Raw genomic sequence first — 18,699 nt, 5'->3', positions numbered from 1 at the left:
ACGACACTGGTCGGGCGTGGTAAACGAACGCGCCAGCTGACTTCATTCTTCTGCATAAGCAGCCGCTTCAGAAACGGCAGAATTGCGTCTATGCAGCATGATGGTTCACGTCCATAGAGAAGAAAGGAAGGTGAGAAACCAGTGGTAGCATGGGGGCAGAGCTATAAGCGTAGGTTATGAATGTAAGTACCCGGTCCCAATTCGTGTGATCGTTGGACACGTACATCGCCAACATGTCGGCAAGGGTACGATTGAAACGTTCCGTCATGCCGTTAGGTTGAGGATGGTATAGGCTGAGGCGGTGAGATGTACAATCTGACATTCCTTTAGGAGGGCTTCAATGACGTTTGAGAAAAAACACACGGTCGCTTAGCACGCGTAAACTGCGCCGAAACCATCGGCAAGTTCAACGCCGGCAAACGAAAGTACGAGGTTCCGGCGACGGGCACAATCTCCCCCCCGCATCGCTATACGCAGCTGCAGCCTTCACCGCACGCCTCCTCTGAAAAATAAAGGAGGCGATGCATTCATCATTTACACGCACGCTGTTCGTTGTATACACGTGACAGTTGAAAAGTATTTTTTTTTACTCGTACTTGTTTCATTTGCTGCACATGTACTGAGTGACGTGTAGACGCGCAACAAATAACGGCTGGATTGTCGTGCGCTCGCTATCTTCGTCACCCCCCCCCCCCCCTTGAGCACCTCTCGGTCTCGTGAAAGATTTGCACGCACGCACGGCTTGCCGCTTCCGTTTTCGGACCGCTACGTCCGTTGCCAATTGTCGCGCGACTGCTTCTAAAGTAGCGCATCGGCGCGCCTTGGTCAGCTCCCGCAGGACGGCGTCTCGAAGAGGAGGAACACATTGCGGCGCGAGAGAGAGGCCGCCCTACATACCGCAGAGCGCCTTCCCGCAGAGCACGTCTAATCGAATGCAAATCCGCGCCGCGGTTCGCCCTTGGGCGTGGTCCGTCCACGCGCGCGATACGCGATCGGGCAAACTGCGGTGGAAACAACAAACTTTCCCACGTCCGGACAGGAAGTGAGCGGCACCTTTACTCGGGGACTTTCGGGAAGGACTCTCGCGAAACGAGAAGGCCGCGCGCTGTGTCCGCACTTCGAATGAGCAGAAGAGGGCGACACCCGGCTACTGCGCAAATCACCAAGCACGAAAATCGCGCTTTCCAAGTGCACAGCGTCGTGACGAGTCGGTCAGAACCCCGCGGGCGGGTGCTTGAAGCGAGAGGCGGCAGCACTCCACCGCGAGTTTCGCCGACGTTCGAACGATGGGATGTTAAGACCGCCATTGCGCCCATGATACGCTCTCCCATTCCAGCAGGTGTGTGCGGCGTCGCAGAGATTCGCTCACTGGCGCCGCGGTGTCGTGGCTGCACCACTGTCTGCAGCTCGAGCGACGCTGGGGGTTGTGAAAGTTGTCGCGGGTCAAGGAGGCTGGTGTCAACGGTGCACGCTATATAGAGAACCTCACGACGACGCCAACGGCAGTGACGACGGAAAAAATTCTCTCGGTGGGTCCGTCGCTATCGCAATAAATATAGACGGAAGCTTCGTCCGTCCTTTTCGTTATACATTGTTGCAGTAGAAAGAGACTAGTTGTGAGCAACGCATTCCCATTTAACCAACAACTATGCCAAGGTACAGTTTCGTCACCGCCGCAACAGGACAGCGCGCGACACTGCAGTGAATGCGTGCAACCATTCGCAGGAACACGCACTCGTTTCCGCGTCAGCGAGCAGTCAATGTCCACCTCACGAACGCCCAGTTCCGACGTGTCCGTTGTGCAGCAGATGTCGTGCGCGCACAGCTCTGTTAGTTCTCGCTTCTGCAGAGGCGCAAGTTGCTCGGGTGTACATCAAGGAAAGAGCTCTCAAAGTGAGAGGAACGAATGAATGAATGTGTGGTTTTTATTGGCGCAAGGGCCAGGTATGGCCAAAGAGCGCCACGCCAGTTTTAGTGACTTCGCATGTAGTGATGGATTCTATGAAGTTGAAGTGACGTGGCTGTAAAGGGGCCTAAAAAATAGTCGCTGCGAAGTTCGTAAAATCTACGTGTAGTAAGATTATGGCGATGACTAATGACGTGTACTACGAGCCTTAATGTACATTGCGAGGAATGTTATGATGTACAAAACATGTCAGATGGAAAGAGTGGCCTCAGCACTACGGCCTCACCAGAGCCCTTGAGACGCAAGTGCCTGGAGGCATGTGCTATACGACACTGCTATCGGAGCCGCATCTTCTGAAGAGACGAAGCGTTACGAATGTGTGGGACTAATAACATGTAGGACAACATCATTGAAGAAACCGAGGAAGTTTTGGCGTGAAAAAGCGGTTCTTTGCCAAGAAACATAGCCGGGTGAAGTGGGGTACAATAGCGGTATGCCAGAGGAAAATGTTTCATTCTATCAGCTTCGGCTTCCCGACACTCCAGTAGGACGTAGAGCACGGTCAGCCTCTCCCCGCATCTACCACAGGTTGGAGGTTCATTTCCAGAGAGTAGAAAATTATGGGTCCCAAATGTGCAACAGTGCGCAACAAAATTCGGCCAGCACATCTGGCTATCAAACCAAGAAAATGCGAAACCGGTGAAAACTCACCACGACCCTTGGACATGGAATTGGGAATGAAAAGGTCGAACTTACATATTTCATGACAGTGGAAGTCTCTGTTGAGGGCGGTTGTTCTCTCTACTAGCCTCTGGCCGGAAGGTTTCCGACCTTCGGCGCGGCTCTTGACGACCCCGCGAATGACGTCATCGCACGACCTTCGTCGTGCCTTGTCTGCTCGTACTTGAACCAGACGGCTGCTCCAGAGCGCTTGCAGTTTGCAAATACGAGCCGGAATGAGTGAAAATAAGGAACCGCGAGCGAAGCAGGCTTGCGCAACTATAAACGCCGTTACCTCTTGAACGTTATTGCGTCGCGCCCGCGAAGTTCCTGGTGGATTTTGGGAAGCATTGCATCGGACGCAAGCAGAACCTAGCCCGAAATTTCACAACATGCAGTGAGTCGACCGAAGCAGATGCGTCCCAGAAGGCACGAGACCGGAAGTACGCGTCGTCTGCTCGCCGCCGAAGACGCCTCGCTGCAGGAGCCGTGGCGTCGAGTGGCCCACAGGGAGAGTGGAATTAACTCGCCATCAACGCGAAAGCTGCCACGCCTCGTCTGCGTCGAGCAACGCTACCAATTGTTCCTTGAGTGCCGCAGCCACGCGAGGGAGGTCGTTGATATCGCTCCCAATACACGCCCGTTTGGCTGACAATGGCACAACATCGGTTAGCGCGCCAGCACGTTCGCAGACTTGCGAGCGGCAGTATCTCGCCTCGCGCGAGAGCCTTATCGAACGCGCGGTCGTGCGCTGGAGCTCCGCCGCGGCGAGAGCAAACGGTCGGCACTCGACTGCGAGATGCCTCAGAAGCCAAAGCTCGGATAGCGCGCTCTCTTCACGCGTGCCGTCGCGCTGCACGAACACTTGAGGCGAAATGTTTTTATTCATTCACGACTGTTTCCCGTCGTTGTGACGAAACAGGACAAGGTGGCTTCTTGCAGAATATTCTTCCGGCCTACAGGACGCTCTCTGTACAGGCCGATTATTGGTGTTCAATAAAGGCCAATTGACTCGCGTTCTTTTTTTTTTTATTGCGATAAAGGCTTGCCCGTTCATATTGTTACGGGGTTAAAAACAGTCAGACGTATATTTACAGGATATTTACAATAATTGTAACAGCTGACAAGATGGTAGACAGTGCGCCAAGTCCAGAGGGTCGTCTTCTTCCCTCCAAGATGAAAGCATCTTCGTCAGCGTGTCACATGGCCCCCGGCGGCTGAAGCACTGGCTCGGTGCTGGTTAAGAGGCGGGCGAGTGATACAACTTAAGACGTGCGACGTGAACCACGTCGGGGCGATGCTGACCCACGGTTGGCTCAAGAGGGGCCATTTTGTACGTGACGTCAGTTACTTGACGCAAGACACGGTAAGGGCCAGAGTAGCGTGAAAGTAACTTCTCCGAGAGGCCAACGCATCGCAACGGTGACCAAATGAGAACCAGGCCGCCCGGTGTGTAATGGACGTCACAATGGCGGGCGTCATATAAACGCCGCCGATTGTCCTGCGACTCCACAAGTCGACGTAGGGCAATATGGCGTGCTTCTTGTGCTTTGAGTATGGCTTCACGGGCGTACTCGGATGTGTAATTCAGACTAGCAGGCAGAACGGTGTCGAAAGGTAGCGTAGGGTCGCGGCCAAACAAGGGGAAGAATGGAGAGAAACCTGCAGTGTCATGGCGAGACGAATTATAGTCGAAAGTAACGAGCGGCAGCGCAACGTCCCAGTCGCGATGGTCAGCGGAGACATACATGGACAACATGTTAGTAAGGGTGCGGTTAAGGCGCTCGGTTAGACCATTCGTTTGTGGATGGTAAGCAGTAGCAAGCTTGTGTTTAGTCGCGCACGAGTGTAGAATGTCATTGACAACTTTAGAAAGAAAGTAGCGGCCTCGGTCGGTGAGGAGCTGTCGAGGGGCGCCGTGGTGAAGAATGACGTTCTCTAGGATGAAGTCGGCGACATCGGTTGCACAGCTTGTCGGAAGAGACCGTGTGATTTCATATCGGGTGGCGTAGTCTGTTGCTACAGCAATCCACTTGTTTCCCGAAGACGTAGGAAAAGGGCCTAAAAGGTCAACACCTACACGGAAGAACCGTTGACAAAGGTCACACGCAGCGACATAACGGCAGACGTCACGGTATAAACCAGGCCCAAAGAAGCGCGAACGAACGCGGTCATAAGTCCGTGACACGCCAAGGTGACCGGCGGTCGGTACACCATGAAGCTGGACGAGAAGTCTGACACAGATGCTCAGGCACAACGAAGAGTCTGTCAAGGCTGTCCGGGCGCATGTTAGAGCAGTACAAAATACCATCTTGGAGTTCAAACATGCCAAGGGGAGGATCGGGCGTCGTTGAAGTGAGCCGTTGAATAAGGTCTTGTAAGGAGGCGTCCCGACGTTGTTCGGCTCTAATATCGCGAAAAGCAGCCAGATAGAGAACGGTGACAGGTATGCCGGCCGCAGAAACGTCAGGAGGGTAGACAGGATGGCGCGACAAGCAGTCCGCATCTTGATGTAACCGGCCGGTCTTGTACAAAACTGAATAGTTGTATTATTGAAGGCGCAGAGCGCAGCGGCCAAGGCACCCTGAAGGATCTTTGAGGGACGAAAGCCAACACAGAGCGTGGCGATCAGTGATGACTGTGAATTGGCAGCCGTACAAATAGGGGCGGAATTTACCCACTGCCCAAAGGAGAGCCAGACACTCGCGTTCGGTGAGAATAACTGCGCTCAGCAGAGGAAAGAAGGCGGCTGGCGTAGGCAATAACACGTTCTCGCCCTTGTTGTTTCTGTGCCAAGATAGCTCCAATACCGTGGCCACTGGCATCGGTACGAGCTTCTGTTGGAGCTGACGCATCGAAGTGAGCGAAAATGGGCGGGGACGTAAGCAGCCCAATCAGCTCGGTGAAAGCACCAGCTTGCTCAGGGCCCCAAATGAATGCGGCATCTTTCTTGAGGAGCTGATTGAGAGAGCACGCAACGTTCGCAAAATTTCGGACAAACCGACTGAAGTAGGAGCAAAGGCCCAAGAAGCTGCGAACATCCTTGGCACATGTTGGCACGGGAAAGTCTTTCACTGCCCGTATTTTATCGGGATCAGGCCGTACACCAGAAGAATCGACGAGATGCCCGAGCACAGAGATTTCCCGACGACCGAAGTGGCACTTGGACGAATTTAATTGCAGCCCCGCCTGACGGAAAACAGATAGGATCGTGGATAGGCGTTCGAGGTGTGTCGCAAAAGTCGGAGAAAAAACGACAACGTCGTCCAGGTAACATAGGCAGATGGACCACTTGAAACCGTGCAGGAGGGCGTCCATCATTCGTTCAAATGTGGCTGGGGCATTACATAAACCGAAAGGCAGCACTTTGAACTGGTATACAGGCCATCGGGAGTAATAAATATGTTGCAACAGAACTGCTTGTTGGTCTAGTTGGTGCTTGTTAAAAGACATGTTTTTTGCCGCAATTGAACACACACAAAAGGAAGACACATAAGGACACCACGGGCGGCACTTCCAACTGATTTATTTTGGGCTGTGACCCATATATATATATATATATATATATATATATATATATATATATATATATATACATACACACATGCGCTGGCTGTTCACAGATCTACGTTACATTGCGGTCAAACAATCTAGTTTCCGATTTATAGAGCACGATAGATGTATCGCTAAAGCAATTTGTACCTTTCTTTTTTATATAGTAAGCTTCCATCAACTCACGTGCTGTTTGAAATCTACTTCTGCCAAGAATCCTAATCTCAGAAAACCGTGGTTTGCACATGCAGGCCTTGCAGTGTGCAGGCCAATGTGCCACGCCATCTTTCATTAGATTTAGTTCGTGCACATTCCCTGGCTCGTTTTCTGTCTTTATGTGTCTTTGTCAAAGATTGGTGGTGGGGTAATTCGCACTCTCCGAACCGGAGGGGATGGGGCGACAACAAACCCACCCCGCGTGCGTTTAGTGAGGGTTCGACTGCTGACCGGCGATAAGGTCCACGCCTGATCGACCGTGAACCAGAGGCATGAGACGGGAGGCGACGTACAACACACACACTCAATTTAATACAATAAAATCATGCGCGAGACATGCTCGAAAAAAGAACATACAAATTACCAGCAGGGGGGCCTAGTTCGCGGAAGGCGTGCGGGTCACACAACGCACGCCCTGACGCCACTCGCACGACACTAAGCCCACCACGTGGGAGCTATTAACACTCGCGAAATAACAAACAAAATACGCGACAAAAATGAAAAATACACGCGACAATAAATAGGGCCAACACTACACTAACAGAACATACAAAAATAAACACGCGATGGATAAATAAATGAAAGATTAAACGCGATTAAAAAAATACAGTCCGGCGGAAAGTTCTGAGAGCGGGCTGTAACACGAGGCTTAACTGCGACGGACTTGCACCGTCTGTCGGTCGAACGGCGAAGACTTCGGCCTGGAGGTTTCAGCCTGCCGACCACATCTTCAGCTGTCTCCCGGTGCACGACCACCCTGCTCCGTCTTCCAAGCCACTCTGCCGCTCCCCGAGCTGCCTCGTCCCTCCGCCGCGATCAGGCGACACACGTGACCAAACAGGTCGCGCGAGCTCGGGACAATGGGGAGCGCTCTCTCCCCATCGCCGTGCAAGCGGCGCTGTAGCTGGCGCGACACTGGCGGCCATCCCGAGAGGGACGCGGGCATGCACTCTGTGACAGTCTTCCTTTTGTGTGTGTTCAATTGCGGCAAAACAACATGTCTTTTGGGAGTAATAAATGCTGTCTTCTCGCGGTCCATGTCATCGACGGCAATTTGCCAGTAGCCGGAGCGAAGGTCGATGGCCGAAAAATATTGTGCTCCATGCAAGCAATCCAGGGCATCGTCAATGCGTGGTAGCGGACAGACGTCTTTCTTTGGTACCTTGTTGAGGTGTCGATAATCGACGCAAAATCGCCAACTGTTGTCCTTCTTTTTAACTAGTACAACAGGGAATGCCCATGGACTGCAAGAAGGTTCGATGATGTCTCTAGAATGAATCTTGTCAACTTCATGTTGGATGATGTGTCGCTCAGTAGGCGAGACGCGGTAGGGTCGCCGATGGATCGGGCTTGCTCGCATGACCGGTGTGATGTCCAGAGCGACGTCGTCTTCTTCCCACCAAGATGAAAACATCTTCGTCAGCGTGTCACAATATGTAGCTCTCTAAGTAATCACTGAATGTATGCGAAACATTCGCAACACTACATCCTCAACACTTAACCTCCCGTAAAGTATATTAGTAAGGCCTAATCGGCAACAAAGCGGCAAACATCCTCTCAAACTTTCAAGCACGCTTTTCCACAAGCGGCGCTTCGGTACCACAGCGGCGTCGCGGCCGATGCTCCGTGCCTTCGGCGCGTTGGCTAACGCCGATGTTGTGGCCGACGTCGGGGCCTTTCACAGCGAAGCTGTCTGTGGCTGGGAAAATGTGTCGACAAAAACAAATCATCGTGTGGGTCGATCCTGGTGATGGTGCAGAAAGGGTCCAAGCTCAATAACACATATCGGAGACCTGTAACGCACCCTTGAACTACCCTTGTCCCACGTGGGACCCAAAGAGGTCCCAGGCAAAGGGGTGAGAACAGACGTTCTCAGAACTGTTTCAGAAAGGACTGTTGAAAAATTCTCGGCGCCACCCGCGCAGCCGCGCCACTGCTCGTCGTCGTCCTAAGCTGGCTCCGTCGGCGCTCACGACTCCAGCCCAGAATTTCACTTCTGCCGTCGTAATGCCGCGTTTACGGGGGCGGCACGAGCTTAAGAGGCTATGAGCCATTCATTGTCTTACGCGACGGTCACATTTAATAACAGAGGGGATATACGCGAATGTATGTGCGTACCTATATCGCCACGCTGACCACAGCTTAGGACAATATGTTCGTACCTTTGTTCAATATTATGGGTCACCTCCGTCACCAGTATGCAACCAATATATAGCATAACCACCATACAAGAAATTAACATAACTATTGAGCAATACAGCAATACAAATTTACGTATGTACTGAACGTACGTATTTATTGATTTACTGTGAGAGCTTTTCAACGAATATATAATTCGTGTAATTCACATGACTGATGCATGTCAACATTTTCCAACATTCCCTCCCTTAAAGGCTCCACAAGGGACATTTAAGGGTATAACAGGTGGTGGTGGTGGTGATGACGATGATGATTATGATATATGCAGGATTGCAGCACAACCTGTCCACTGATCCAATCGACAAGATTTTCGCATAATAATGAATAAATAACTAGATCCCCAAGAATGCCCTCTGCCAGTTCTTCCGCTTCAAAAACTAAAGAAACGTGCGCCAGCACGTGTGCCTGCGTGAGAGCCTCTGCCGATACAACGTTGGCGAGGTCAGTGACCGGCGCCATACAGCCTAAACACACAAGCCATTCTGCGCGATTCGGAGTTCAATTGAGAAACAGCCAGTAATTTTTGGCTCGAAGCATCCAATTAGTTAATTAAAACTAAATCGCTAGCTTTCTTTTATTTGCTATTCTAATCGTCAAGATTTCAATTAGGCAATTGTAAAGAATTACAAGAGACGACAAAAGGAGCCATTCCCAGCAAGGTACGCATAACGTGTGTATTTTTGTTCCGGCGAAGAAAGAGCCCCGAAGATACACACGAACGGACAAATTTGTATTCGTAGAAAATATGACACAACACGTTTCGCGTACTTACGCTTCAACCGGGGCGCGGTCGAAACGTACTTATACGAAATATCCATACCCGTGCACATATGTATAAAAATAACTTCCGGTATTGCAGAAAGAAAGAATACAACAGAGCCATTACCTAAGATGACTAAAATAATGTTATGACGGAACTGCTGTAAAAATTCCGACATACGCTATGTCGCAACTCCGTCGTTGAATGAAGACCAGTGGCGGCAACAATTGGCTAACATTTCAACGCGTAGAAGACCATTGACACGACTGCGAAGAGCTAAACAACGCCCCAAGGACTCGTCCAGGAGAGAGAGCAAAATTAAATTATGGGGTTTTACGTGCCAAAACCGCTTTCTGATTATGAGGCACGCCGTAGTGGAGGACTCCGGAAATTTCGACCACCTTGGGTTCTTTAACGTGTGTTTTCGCATTTCGCCCCCATCGAAATGCGGCCGCCGTGGCCGGGATTCGATCCCGCGACCTCGTGCTCAGCAGCCCAGCACCATAGCCACTGAGCAACCACGGCGGGTACCCAGGAGAGAGCAGCAGCAAAGAACACCCCGACGGGGAGTGTTCTTCTCCGTCCTCCTCAGACAGTGCGACACGGTAGCGCACTGGCCAAGCGCGCGTCTTGCGGGACAACTTGGAAGCCCCGACGTCAGATGACCCCGGCGACTGCAGGCTTGGTCGACGCGCAGTTGAGAGCCACGCGGTTTGCATCGTGCGCAGACACTGTTCGAATAGAAGACCTCGGACACGATGTCTTGTATTCTTTAACATTCCTCTATGGTAGTGCCATCTGCCGTGACCGGCCATACCTTATACCTGTTCATTGTTTTGCTTTACTCTTTGACATAAATTGCCACCTCGTTCTTCGTTTCCTCTTCTGTCCCCCTCCCGTTAGCTGAACAGCAAGCAGCACTCCTTGCGGCGGCAGCCTGCACCTTTCTTCGCTTTCAAGTGTGCACATATGTTTACACACGATATAATAATAGCAATAATAATAATAATAATAATAATAATAATAACAATAATAATAATGTGTGAAATGACTTGGAGCTTCAATAACAGTTGGCCCAGTGTCGCTCCCCTTTTGCGCGTTTATGCAACCCGTACAACTAACGTTCACACACGTACATTCGGCGTGCTAGAGTTACACCCCTAGCCGGTGCAACGGCACCGTATTCACGCTGCACAAGTTAACGCGGAAGCGGACCCACCCGATGCCGAAAGTGGCACTGCCTTCTCCCATCGCGCAGCACACTCAAGAGGCGGTGACGGTGAGGTACCGCAACTGCGCCTCTTGGAGGGGTTCGGCGCACCGCCACCACCGCGCACGCGCGAGCCCTACAACCTCCGCGCATGCGCTCTGCCGCTCGCTGCGTGCCCGGGGCGCGTCAAGCAGCGCGCGAGTGCAGGGGCAACAAGCAGGCGACGCCGCAACAGGTGGCGAGACCAATTCTCGCTCGCATCCGGTCGGACTGCCGGGCAATTTCGGACGCCTCGGTGGAGACAGCTCGGCGGCGTGCCACCGTGCTTCTTGCCTCATCTCCGATGCGCTCGGCTATAATGTGTAGGTCCTGCGGGAATCGCGTCAAAGCGCTCACTCTGCCGTTTTTTTTTTTTTTAACCATGCGTGTTCGTTTGTGCAATTCGCGTTTGCGAAAAAGAAAGAGGGAAAAATATCGGGCTCTAGAAAAGTTTGTATGCGTTGTTAGGTTCATTGAGCCAATCAGCCTACACTGGTTCTTGTTATAAAGGCATCGTTCGCCTTTCTGTGATATATCAGCGTGACATAGCATTCTCGACAGGAAAGTGACGAGCGCAGAATTTTCGAGAAAGGAAACGCAAGAGAGACAAATGACGCATTATTGTTGTTGTACAAGCTTGGGAGCAAGCATTCTTTAACAGTGTAGGATCAAGACGAGAAAGAACGCCACATGCGCTGGACTCGCACGTCGAGAATCAGACGAGCAGGATTACAATACCCGAGAAAAGCGTCAGCTCGTGGAACGCTCGACGCCTTCACAAGTGCCAGCGCGCGACAGGAGGAGGGCACCACCCTTCGCAGTTCCGCACAAATACGGGCTTCGGCATCCGGCGTAGGCGAAACGAGCCAGGCAGCCGCGTCAAAAGAGACGGACGACGGCCCCAAAAGCCGCCCGAAACTCACGCGTCCGTTTTGTTTTGCGGCTAGAATGCAGACGGCGTTCGCGCTGCATCTGCATGCGAAAGCATTGCAACGCAGGCGTGGAAACAATTAGTGACAGCTTTTGCGTTCCTTTTCTTTTTTTCCCTCCGTTCGCACGGCTGTCGTAAGCGCACGGAAGATCCCGGGAAAGAAGATCCGCACAAGAAGCTCACGGAAACAAATGCGTCGGGTGTTCCCAAACACACATTTTTTTGTTTTTTTCAGTACGATCTATGTCTCGAAGCAAATGCTTATATAAGTTGCATATTTGCGCCAATTATTCGCACTTTAATAAACTAAAGGCGCCTTTACGACGGACCGCCTTTTAAAAATATTGGTTCTGGTTTCGCCTTGCATGCGCGTCTTGCGAGGAAGTCGAGCACGGGTCGCAGCAGCAGGGACGCGTTCCCCCCCCCCGCCAGAAGGTGGAGAACCGGTTTGCACAACGCCTCCTACCGTGCACGGCCCGGCAACGCCCCGCTTGGCCCCGCGAGGTCCATGGCGGCCACTCGGCGAGGTGGATTTCGCCTTGGCCACTTGACGTGCCCATTTCGCAGATGCGGGCCGACTCGGCCCGTGTTTACGCGAAATTTGGCGCAAGAAAGCTGCAACGAGCAGGGGCGACATTATGCCGGAGGTTGAATTCGCGGACTCCGCGCACTTTTCGCTCGCTTTTCGACGAGGCTGCGCACAGAGCCCACCGCTGCGGCTCGGAGTCTGAACGAGTCTCGGCGAACTTGTTTCAGCCGGGTGCGAACGGTTCATAACGAGCCCACCGTGCACGCACGCCCGTCTGGCGAACGTGATCCGACGCACCGTGTGGGGATTTCGCCAGAGCGTGCGAGCCATCTGAATAAGATGCTCGCGTCCAGTAAACGAAATTTTATAAGTGCCAGGCTGTACTGCAAACGGTGTAGGCACTGCAAGATCGTCGAGAAAGGTTATCGAAGCTTGGGTCATTTATGCAGTGCGTGCGCGATACCCCCTTTAACGTCGAGCGCCTTCCGACACGCTTCAAGTCTGAGCCCATTAATTCGGCGAGTCAGAATGACTCGGTGATTCCGCGAATATTCTGCGAGCCCAAGTGAGCTCGGGTACTAAGGCTTCCCGAGCACTATCTTCGTGAGCATGGGGCTGAGTAAGTTCGGCGGAGTCCGAGTGGGCTAGGCTGAATGTCACCTTGAAATCGGGACAAGGCTCTCTATATTTTGCCGGCCTACGCCAGTTTTCTTTTCGCGATAACCTCCCGGGAGACGTGCTAGCACTGAGCGCCGGCGAACACACTTGACCTCAGCGCTGCAGCCCCGTCGGCCCGAAGCCTCGTTGGACGACTGGTGCGTGCGAAGACCGCGGTCGTCTGTTTCTGACAACTGCTTCGAGCGTGCACGCCACTTCGTCGGCGGCGTGAAACGCAGGCCACCGAAGAATCGCTGCAACGTTCGCATCGGCGCGTGTGGTGTCGCTCGCCACGAGGTGCTTCATCGGCGATTTCGAGACGTGGGCTTCGACCGCTGCGATTGGGCGCCGAGTCATGCCGCGGAGCGAGCGCCGGGGCGGTCGACTCGCAACAGGCTCGGCCACACAGCCGGTCACGATAAACGGCGGCGCGCACAACGTTGCCCAAGGGCCGCATTGTTTATCGCGCACCATGAGCTCCGCGGACGAGGAGAGGAGGCAGCGACGCCGTTGTGTTCGGCCCTGTTGGCAAAGCGCGGACGCTCGTCGAATTGCTGTCGCGCTGGTAACCGCAACACACTAGAGGAACGTGTTCGTAACGCTCTCGACTGGCCTCGCACGGTTAGAGCGTGCTTGGACTGATGTGCGAGAACGGGCGTCCAACTCGAGCCCACGCTAGCACTACGCATTCCGCGCAGGTGGAAAGATAGCTTTTTTTCTATATTTTCTCGCGCGGATGATGGATGGTTTAAAAAATGTTAAAGACGACGTTAACTATATCGCGAGCACGCACACAGGGTGGAGCAAGCAAAGCGCGTCCTTTTTGTCAACGCGCATGGACAGTGCGTTGACAGATTGCCCGCTTAGTGGAGAACAAGTTTCCGCGTGCATAGATTCATTCATTTCCAACAAAATTGCGTTGTTTGCGTGCTTGACCTGCACGAAATATGACCCAACAACGTGTACGAAGTTGCCACACACACTGCGCTAGCGATGTCTTGCACTGTACTCTTTAAAAGAAAACTGAAAGCCGTCACTGAGCGAGAGATATGTTCTAACTGGCCGACACGATTAGCAACAAGTGGCACGTGAAAATAAACACGGAGATTCGCACCGTCGCAACCTGTAACGAGCATGGTTCACGTCACGGAGATGAGACCAGGTTCACGGCTGCACACAGAGAGCCACAAAGGCTGCGACGTTTTCTGAAAGACATGAATCTCTCGCGGCCACGAGCTGCGTGCCGCATCGACGCCGCCAATGTCGCGTAAATACGCGACATTCGCGTATTTGTATTATGTGTACATGCACAAGTGACATCGCTTGGCACGGCAATACAACAGCACGACAACAGGCATCAACCAATCTCACTCGCGTACCGATTCGGGCGAGGTGCGGACAGGTCTGGTCCTCGCGGGATGCCCGACCAGTTCAACACCAAGTCACTGGCGCACGCGGTAACGAGAAAGCTCGTTAACCGCATCGATCCGCTTCGAGTGAAAACCGGTGCAATATGCAGGCGCTTACTTTGGACAAACGTATTGGTAAGCAGTAAGCGCAGTGTGCTATTTATTTAGGTTAAAACAGGCAAGCCAGGTATGTCGTTTAGAACCACAGTCGGTGAAAAGGGAACATGACGAGAACAAATGAGTGAGTTGTTAAAAAAACAGTAGAGCTCAGAAATTAATGCCTCTTTCGTCAATGGGAATAGCTTCGACGCGGTAGAATTCCTACAGGAATGCGGTATCACTGGTTATGTTTTTCCAGAAGAGGTGATGCTGTTCAGCGAGAGTTGAGTCGTACAGGGACAGACGTGGCGCGGTGGATATGAATTCTGCCAAAATGTCAACGGGCGTTCGAGCTGTTGTCAAAAAGGTAACTTTCGCCACATTTGACGACAAGGTGTTTTTGCAAAGCAGAGGTACTGGCATAAGCTCCTGTGTAGCACCCATTCACTGTAACGTTTTTGTCGCTCTCAGGCCAAGCGATCACTTACAGTTAGGACACAGTTGTGGCCGCTTTTACGGGTTCCTCGAGTGCTTACGTAAACACGCTATACGACGATGCACCAGAGCGTGGTCAGTGGCGCTTTTGAAGTTTTTAGCGGACACAGGGCGAGGGTACTTCCTTTACCCACTGGTTTTACACATAGATTAATTTAACGGCTTACCGTGGGTGGTCCCTCCTTGCCATTTGACCGAGCGCAGTCAAACTGTATAAGAGCGACTGCAAGCGTGTGCCTCGAATTCGCTTTGAAGTAACTGACAAACTGTCCGGCAAGCCTTAAAAAAAAAAAATCAGAATTTCGATGCTTTTCTTCTTTTGCTTTAGGCTGGCTATCGTTGCTCTGTTATTGTTGCTGTCATGCACGGCGCCACTGCACGAAATAAAAGAAAGCGGCAGCAGTCGATGACAGCGCGCGTATTGTGATCGGTTGCCGCCAGACTCGGGACATCAGCTGCTTGCAGGCTAGAATCTATAGGTGGCTGTGCAAAACAGGGTAGTGTTAACGTCTAATGAGCCGTCGGCATGGTCTACATTAAATATCCTGCAAAATGTCCTACGTAGGTCGAACAGGAGCGCCCTTATATTTGCTGGCTCAACGGTGGTGTCCAGCGACATAAATTTTGAACATACAATTTTGAACAAACATCGTAACGCGTGAGCAACTGGAGGCATAGAATAAATAAATGCACAGAGAGTACCGGCCGCCAAACTGCACTCAAGAGAGACGAGTTGTCTGGACCTGAAACTGTAATCTTTGATTAAGATCTGTTGTTCGGTTCTTTGCAACCAACGTCGTTTCTGCACATGCGAACACGCATGTGGCATACGTATATGTCGGAAAGAAACTTGTCGGTAGCGCTTGTCCTGTTTGGTGCGCATATATGGGTGAGAAAATAGCATCTGCTGTGCACCTATATTACTGCCACGCAGACACAAAGATTGCAATGTGTCGCCGCGTTGTTGGTTATAGCTCGCTGTGTTCACTAACCCGTGCGGGCCTTAGAACGTCAACTTTCTGTCTCTGTACTGTACACTCTTGGCGAGTGGTTGTTTTAATTTCATCCTAACCAATTCTCAGTGCATGCGCGATGTGTAACGTGTTTTTGAGACTATTTGTGCGTACGCACGCACTATAGGCCTTTAAGGCGAAGATTGAGAGCCGATGCTGAAATTTATTTATTCACGCCATTTTACTTGCTTTACCATTTAAGCTGTAGCACTGACGCAAACAGTAAAGAAACTCCGGTTTGGCGCCGCCGTCAGACATTCGACGAGTGCAGCTCGGATGCTTGTAACGGCAGGAGATGGCGATTATCGCGCCAACTCACTCGCGAGCAAACCGAGTCGCTTTTGGATGCAACGCCCGCATTGGAGCCGCTCGTGCAGGCGTTTCCAACTATACCAGCAGGTTTTCGATACTGCACGCAGCACGGATCGGTATATATAGGGCTGCTGCGAGCGAGAAATTTGGAGGGGGGGGGGGGGGGTATATTTTTGTTAATTTGAGTAACGTTGGTTAGCTTCCTGTAAGCTAGCAGACCATTCAGGTCAGGCCCATAACGGCAGTGGTATTCTCGCGAGAAAATAACGGGACGGGAACATCACACAGTGGAGCTTTTCTCACCTTGTATGCAAGGGACATCTACGGATCACGCAGCCGTTGTTTATCCTTGATTCACCGAATTCACAGATACAGGAGACTTCGCCCGCCGTTCAAATCCTGGTCATTTCTGCGTCCCGCAAGGTCTGCCGAGCTCTCAGATGTTCGCATTCATATTGAACGAAGAAGCGCGCCCGGCTTCTGCGAGCGGAGCAGGCGCCTGTAGATAGATGGTGGCGACCTGTTGTGCACGTTCCGCGCCCACTGGCGAATTGACTGGTCTAGGCAACAACGCGCACTCCCTGTCGCGAAAGACAACGCGTCACCGGTCGCACATTCACTGTCACACACTTATGCACGACTAAGACGGTTGTCGATCACTCGCCCTCCAGTGCATCGAAACGACGGAGAGTTCCTTGCGCTGCCAAGTGGAAACTGCGATACGCCACCGATGCAAGTCCGAGCAGAGCTGCAAGACAGGCTTGAAACTCGCGCACACACAGCCACAAACGCACACACCCGACAGGCGAGGCCGACGGGCAGTCTGTTCCCGCAACGATGCCCGAGCGAGAAGCGTCCACGAGAGGCGCCGTTGTCGCCTGCCGCCTTCCTTCTCACTCGCGCGGGAACCACTCTCAGCCAATGATACAGCGCAATCTTCAAAGACCCGCCGTTTCGGGCTATCTGATTGGAGGAGAGCTGTTCTCTTCCCACCTGAGGTGTACGGCATGGCGGGCGAGCAACAGAAGGCAAGCGCTTTCCCAAAAGCAGCAGCCGACGAAGCGCTGCTTGCAGGAGTCGTCGCTTTCCCGGCTCCTGTCTGTTCGCAGGCAGAAGGTGGGGTGTCGCCTCGCTGGAGTACCTGGTTTTTCTTTATTGTGCTTTTATCGGCGCAGCGGCTCGCTCTGCTGCAGCTCCCGTTCACTCGTCTGCTTTGCGATCTCTTGTTTGGCTTCACCGCCCTGTTGTGCGCGGCGTCAATCCCCTCCCGCGGCTGATTTCCCCGGGCCGCGCGTCTCGAAGTGGCAGAAAACACTACGGCGTCGTCCAGGTTAATCAAGCAGACATGCATCTCGGCCGCCTGCCGCCCCCAACGCCTTTGCGCCGTGCTCGCGGTCTGGGCTCCCCCTCTGGGTGCTCTTTTTGGGGCCGGCTACTTGCTGCTACTGCAGCCCGGAAATGAAAACGTGTTGCGGCGGTTTCTGCGCTGGCTGCGGGGAGTCATACCGCGAGCATCTGCGCGCGCCACAGTCGTCGATCCTCGTTTTCGAGCCGTCATCCGCCCCCCTCGCGACATGCTTTCGGTCGGGGCTAATAATGAGCGGGGAAAGCTACTCGGTTTCGGCTGCGCGCGGATGGTGACGCGGCGGAGCTCAATTGCGCAGACTGCTGTCCAGACATCTGCGGTAACGCGGACAACACTGTCGACTGCGGTTTCTCAGTTTTATGGAAATGTCATGACTGTTTTAGGCTGGTAGCGCAGCTCAGAAAGAGCAAAACAGGAAGGAGGTAGGGGTAATCAACGGGAACCGAAAGCAGAGTGAGCGCTAACTTCCAACTGATGGTTTATTTCGTGACACAAACGGCTACTTATACACTCGGCAAACCATGTGACATCAAGAGCTTACAAAGAAACCAAGCAACAAAACCAATAGTAACCAAGTGACAGCATAATCAGACAGCCTGTGGCTGCAGTCGGAGATACGCCAATTCATTGATTGATAATAATAATGAAGGTGAGCTTACACATGCATGGCCCAGACCAATGATTGCCTTTGCTTCGATGATTTCTCTTGTGAGCCGATTATAACTACGACCTAGAATGACGGTTCGCAACCACACGTTTTGCAGTGCTGCTCAAGAAACCCCCCAGCTGTAATACAATTCTTAGCATTGTAACCATGTTCGCGCAGCCTGTCATTCAGACAACGGCCAGTTTGACGAACGTAACGTTTTCGACACTTTAGCGGAAAACAATAAACAACACAATGTGTGCAATTAACGAACTTATTCTTGGGATTCTTATCACGGCTAAGAGGAGCTTCCTTATTCGGATTAGTGAGCTTGCAAATTCTCATAAGCTTGTTAGGGGCAGAAAACACTACAAGAACATTCGCTCGCTTGGCGATTTTCTTAAGATTATGTGAGACGGTGTGAATATAAGGAATGATGCTTGTCCTACCCCGAGCTAGTAGTTGCAGGATTATCTGCGTACTGATTGTCTTTTCTAAACTCTCTTAGAATTCGTTCTGCTACTGACACTTGTAGGGACACGGAATAACCAGCCTGCGAAAGCCGTTCGCACTGAGAGGCAAAGCTAGACGAAACACTATGGTGGCACGACTTCTTCAAAGCATTATTAAGGCAAAGGTT

The 18,699-nt window shown here is 52.2% G+C and overlaps 1 protein-coding gene across 2 annotated transcripts in view; it reads right to left on the bottom strand.

Annotated features, from left to right (window-relative positions):
- LOC126539585 (latrophilin Cirl-like) overlaps positions 1-16,885 on the bottom strand; it is a 398,662-nt gene extending 381,777 nt beyond the window's left edge. The window contains exon 1 of one of the 2 annotated variants that reach the window (XM_055075600.2): positions 16,351-16,885. The gene's annotated coding sequence lies outside the window, so the exon portion shown is untranslated. The remainder of the gene's footprint in view (positions 1-16,350) is intronic. The other variant, XM_050186470.3, reaches the window with a different exon arrangement.
- Between the last annotated feature and the right edge of the window lie 1,814 nt (positions 16,886-18,699).

This window comes from Dermacentor andersoni, chromosome 11 (assembly GCF_023375885.2).
Source record: "Dermacentor andersoni chromosome 11, qqDerAnde1_hic_scaffold, whole genome shotgun sequence".
Taxonomy (NCBI): Eukaryota; Metazoa; Arthropoda; class Arachnida; order Ixodida; family Ixodidae; genus Dermacentor; species Dermacentor andersoni.
The sequence above is the reverse complement of the archived record's forward strand: the minus strand, read 5'-3'. Positions and strand labels throughout refer to the sequence as shown.